The sequence below is a fragment of the Pleurodeles waltl genome, chromosome 1_2, assembly GCF_031143425.1.
Source record: "Pleurodeles waltl isolate 20211129_DDA chromosome 1_2, aPleWal1.hap1.20221129, whole genome shotgun sequence".
NCBI classification, from domain to species: domain Eukaryota; kingdom Metazoa; phylum Chordata; class Amphibia; order Caudata; family Salamandridae; genus Pleurodeles; species Pleurodeles waltl.
Window position 1 is genome coordinate 1330363004 of NC_090437.1, and position 6143 is coordinate 1330369146.

Sequence of the window (6143 nt, forward strand, 5' to 3'; positions counted from 1 at the left end):
ATTTCTAGGATTTGTAGTTTTGTTTATTCTATTATAACACAGAACTTTTTAAAGTCCCAGAACTCAGAGAAAAAAAAAACCTGGACTGGACCAGCACTTAATTCATGAACCTGGTTAACTTGGCGGGTATGGACGCACACAAATTTTAGGCATGACGTGAGCCCAAAAAATATTGGGAGCTCAAAGTCATGCAGTGCGCAATGACTTGATGTGGAAGGATGCAACAGCATGGGGTATCTGCACACTCTCACACATACACTGCACTGTTTACAGTACAGAAGCTTAATTAGAATATTCAAGCAGCCAACTAAAAGTTGCTGGAACGTTTACCTCTACATCCCTTGCCAGTACATTTGAGGTGAGTCCTTCTCTCAGGAAAGGAAAAAAAGAACACAGGAGAATTCTGAACTAAAGCCTTACCCATCCCATCTAGGGTAACATTCCCAAAATACTCCTGTTTCCTTCTCCATAATCCTGATAGTGGAAAGTAGGGATGTGCAGATTCTTTGGCTGCGCTGAATCTAGGAGGCAATCCTTTGTCTGCTTCGCTTGCAGGGGATCCCTTTTGATTTGTGGGAGGCCTAATCTTACAGCACAAGGCGGTGTTGGCAGTTCAGCTTGCAGGGGATCCTTCCTTTCCATTTGGAAGATGCTGAAGGAAGTAGCCTGTACTTGTGCATGCACAGGGCTCATGTGGTCTGTCCATGCACAAACCTTCGGTTCGGTGGGTGGTGACTTTGACAAGTTGTTTGAGGCCGAGTGTTGCACTGTTGTCCAAAAGGTTTGTGGTGTTGGGGGTCATTGTGGATATAAAGGTGGAAGTTGAGGTCACTGAATGAGTCGGAGGAGGTGAGCGCTTCGGGGGGTGACACGGTCTTCAATGTCTTTGCAGAATTGAGGTCGAGGTCCACACAGCCTGTAGATGAGTGTGCCACGGAGGGAGGAGTTGGGGTTGGTCTGAATCTGCAAGTGTAGGTGTTCATGGCTTGGCTGAGACTATGACTTATTGGTGATTGTCAGGTGGAGGGTTTTTTATAGACTATGGCAAGGTCTCCTCCAGGCTGGTTGGCTCTGTACTTGTGAAAGATTTTGTAGTTGTCCACAATAGCAGTAGCGATGTCCAGGCCTGAGGTGGGGGTGATCCATGTCTTAATGAAGAAGGCGAGGACCAGGGCGGTCAAGTCAAGGAGGTCCCAGATTTCCACTGCATGCTTGACAAGGGAGCGTGTGTTGAGGAGTATGCACTTGAGGTGGCCATCCATGCTTCATATGAGATCATGTGGTGGTCCTTGGAGGGTGCGGAAGCATGCGCCCCACAAGAAAGGTCTATGAGTGTTCCTCGGGTTGGCTAGGTGGCAGTCTGAGGATCTTTCTGGGCTGACGGCGCATAGTGTGTTGGAGTTGAACCAGCGGATGGAGCGATGACCAGGGTCCATGGCGCTGGGTGCTGTCCATGTGCGGAGGGTGCAGCCGGATTTGCTTTTGGCACGCCAATGCCACAGCCGTGCAGCAGCTGCCATTGAGAAGAGGAGGGAGGCGGGGGTCCAGTCAGCTAGGAGGTGGGAGGGCAGGAAAAGCGCTTCGTAGGGAGGGAGGGAGCATGGCTGCAGGGGTAGCAGCGCACGGGTAAAACACAGGTAGAGTGAAGGGAGGGAGAAAGACAAGAAGAAAAACGAATCAAATTGAATACAAGACTGTAGGAAAGTACCATCTTGCCTGGCATGTTACCCCCATATTTTCACTGTATGTATGTTGTTTTAGCCCTTGTGTCACTGGGACCCTGCCAGGCAGGGCCCCAGTGCTCATAGTATGTGCCCTGTATGTGTTACCTGTGTGGTGCCTAACTGTTTCACTGAGGCTCTGCTAACCAGAACCTCAGTGTTTATGCTCTCTCTGCTTTCCAAATTTGTCACTGCAGGCTGGTGACTAAATTTACCAATTCACATTGGCATACTGGTACACCCATATACTTCTCTTGTATATGGTACTGAGGTACCCAGGGTATTGGGGTTCCAGGAGATCCCTATGGGCTGCAGCATTTCTTTTGCCACCCATAGGGAGCTCTGACAATTCTTACACAGCCCTGCCACTGCAGCCTGAGTGAAATAACGTCCACTAGCCAAGGTCCCCCCACATCGTTCAGGGCAAATTCCCCGGACTTTGTGAGTGCGGGGACACCATTACACGCGTGCACTATACTTAGGTCACTACCTATGTATAGCGTCACAATGGTAACTCTGAACATGGCCATGTAACATGTCTAAGATCATGGAATTGTCACCCCAATACCATTCTGGTTTTGGGGGGACAATTCCTTGATCCCCCGGGTCTCTAGCACAGAACCCGGGTACTGCCAAAATGCCTTTCCGGGGTCTCCACTACAGCTGCTGCTCCTGTCAATCTCTCAGACAGGTTTCTGCCCTCCTGAGGTCCAGGCAGCCCTGGCCCAGGAAGGCAGAACAAAGGACTTCCTCTGAGAGAGGGTGTTACACCCTCTCCCTTTGGAAATAGGCGTGAAGGGCTGGGGAGGAGTAGCCTCCCCCAGCCTCTGGAAATGCTTTGATGGGCACAGATGGTGCCCTTCTCTGCATAAGCCAGTCTACACCGGTTCAGGGATCCCCCAGCCCTGCTCTGGTGTGAAACTGGACAAAGGAAAGGGGAGTGACCACTCCCCTGACCAGTCCCTCCCAGGGTAGGTGCCCAGAGCTCCTCCAGTGTGTCCCAGATCTCTGCCATCTTGGAAACAGAGGTGTTGGGGGCACACTGGACTGCTCTGAGTGGCCAGTGCCAGCAGGTGACGCCAGAGGCTCCTTCTGATAGGTTCTTACCTCTCTTGCTAGCCAATCCTCCTAACTTGGTTGCCAAACCTCCTTTTCTGGCTATTTAGGGTCTCTGCTTTGGGGAATTCTTCAGATAACGAATGCAAGAGCTCACCAGAGTTCCTCTGCATCTCCCTCTTCACCTTCTACCAAAGGATCGACTGCTGACTGCTCCAGGACGCCTGCAAAACCGCAACAAAGTAGCAAGACAACTACCAGCAACATTGTAGCGCCTAATCCTGCCGGCTTTCTCAACTGTTTACAGGTGGTGCTCTGGGGGTAGCCTGCCTTCACCCTGCACCAGAAGCTCTGAAGAAATCTCCAGTGGGTCGACAGAATCTTCCCCCTGCTAACGCAGGCATCAAAAGACTGCATCACTGGTCCTCTGGGTCCCCGCTCATCCTGACGAGCGTGGTCCCTGGAACACAGCAACTCTGTCCAAGTGACTCCCACAGTCCAGTGACTCTTCAGTCCAAGTTTGGTGAGGTAAGTCCTTGCCGCCCCACGCTAGACTGCAAAGCTGTGTACCGTGTGATTTGCAGCTGCTCTGGCTCCTGTGCACTCTTCCAGGATTTCCTTTGTGAACAGCCTAGCCTGGGTCCCCAGCACTCCATCCTGCAGTGCACAACCTTCTGAGTTGTCCTCCGATGTCGTGGGACCCCCTTTTGTAACTTTGCATGGACTCCGGTTCACTCTTCTTCTAAGTGCCTGTTGGGGTACGTCTGTGGGTGCTGCCTGCTTCTGAGTTGCTGAGCGCCCCCTCTGTCTCCTCCTCCAAAAGGCGACATCCTGGTCCTTCCTCGCCCTCAGCAGCACCCAAAAACCTCTACCGTGACCCTTGCAGCTAGCAAGGCTTGTTTGCGGTCTTTCTGCATGGGAACACCTCTGCAAGCTTCATCGCGATGTGGGACATCCGTCCTCCAAAGGAGAAGTTCCTAGTCCTCTTCTTTCTTGCAGAACTCCAAGCTTCTTCGAACCAGAGGCAGCTTCCTTGCACCTTCATCCGGGGTTTCCTGGGCTCCTGCCCCCCTGGACACTGTCGCAACTATTGGACTTGGTCCCCTTGTCTTACAGGTACTCAGGTCCGGAAATCTGTTGTCAGTGCACTGTTGGTGTTTGTTCTTCCTGCAGAATCCCCCTATCACGACTTCTGTGCTCTCTGGGGGTAGTAGGTGTACTTTACTCCTACTTTTCAGGGCCTTTAGGTGGGTTATTTTTCTAACCCTCACTGTTTTCTTACAGTCCCAGTGACTCTCTACAAGCTCACATAGGTCTGGGGTCCATTTGTGGTTCGCATTCCACTTTTTGAGTGTATGGTTTGTGTTGCCCCTATACCTATGCTTGCTTATTGCAATCTATTGTAACTCTACACTGTTTGCATTACTTTTCTTGCTCTTACTTACCTAATTTTGGTTTGTGTACATATAACTTGTGTATAGTACTTACCTTCTTATTGAGGGTACTCACTGAGATACTTTTGGCATATTGTCATAAAAATAAAGTACCTTTATTTTTAGTAACTCTGTGTATTGTGTTTTCTTATGATATTGTGCATATGATATAAGTGGTATAGTAGGAGCTTTACATGTCTCCTAGTTCAGCCTAAGCTGCTTTGCCATAGCTACCTTCTATCAGCCTTAGCTGCTAGAAACACCTCTTCTACACTAATAAGGGATAACTGGACCTGGCACAAGGTGTAAGTACCTCTGGTACCCACTACAAGCCAGGCCAGCCTTCTACAATGCCATTTCAAGGGTAAAAAACCACAAGCCTTCTTCTGCAGCCATTTTTTCCTTTTTTTTTAAAAAACAAAAACAAATTTCCGCTGTATTTTGGCTAATTTCTTGGTCTCCTCCACGGGAACCCACAAACTCTGGGTACCTCTAAAATCCCTAGGATGTGGGGGAAAAAAGACGCAAATTTGGCGTGGGTAGCTTATGTGGACAAAAAGTAATGAGGGCCTAAGCGTGAACTGCCCCAAATAGCCAAAAAAATGCCTGACACCCGAGGGGGAAAAGGCCTGGCAGCCAAGGGGTTAAAGGTTTTAGTATAGAAAGTTGAATTAAAAACAATTGAAATTGAGTTGAAAAAAACAGCCATTTGTTTCTACATTTTTATCTTCTAACTATGGCAGATTTGTTTGAAAGCTATAAATTGTTATGTCTGCTGTGCCCTTTTGGTTGCAGGGATATATAGGGCTTCTAGGATCACCAAGAACCCTAGGTATTCGGAGCCAATAACTGAGCTGCACCTTGCAATAGTTTTTCATTGTGTACCGGGTATGCAGAAGTTAATTTGGTAAAATATCAAGAATGAAAAATAGGTATCAAGAAAACCTATGTATTTCTGAAGTGGGCACAAGTTTAGAAGCAGTGTTTATTTGTAGATCTCTGAATTTGTGGGTAACCATACTAGCATGTGAATTGGAGAGCATTTCTCAAAATGACATCTTTCTTGCACACTGTCTTACATTTGCAAGGCGCGAATGCAGAGAAAGATAATTGGTTATAACACTTATTCTACTCTTCTGTGTTCCCTTGCGTCTCCCGATAAAAGTGGTAACTCACTTGTGTGGGTAGGCCTAGTGTCTGCATCAAGAAATGGGCCAAACACAACATGGACGCATCACATTTTTCCATCCAAAAATGACCCTTTTTTGCTTTGTGCCTAGCTGAGGATTTTGGGCCCTAGCCCAGCCGCCACCTAGGGAAACCTAGCAAACCTGTAAATTTTTCAAAACTAGACCCTCTGGGGAATCAAAGAGAGGGTGACGTGAGGCTCACGCCAGGTTCTACTACCCAGAATCCCTTGCAAACCTCAAAATTTGTCTAACACATATATACCTCACATTTCTGTGATGGAAAGTTCTGGAATCTGAGGAGGAGCCACAAACTTCCTTCCACCCATCATTCCCCCAAGTCTCCCAATAAAAATGTGCCTCACTTGTGTGGGTAGGCCTAGTGCCCGCTACAGGAAACTGCCCAAAATGCAACATGGACACATCACATTTTTCCATCTAAAAGTGACCCTTTTAGGTCGAGTGTAGTGTTTGACGTGTTGTATACTTTTTAAGTATACTTATACTGTGAGTTCCAGTGATTTCATTTGTTGGTTCCACTGTCATTCAAAAATCCTTGCTTGCTAGTGGTCAGTTCTGCCTCTTAGTCCTGCCTTTTTCTCTTTGGGAGCACCCCAGACTACTGTCTAATTACGCTATGTTCTGTTTATCTCTTCTGAAGGGGACTTTTTCTTTCAGTATTGGCCTGTTTGCCTTGCACTGTGGGTGTGTGTTCAGTCCCCTCCTCCCCACCAGCTCCCTCTGTA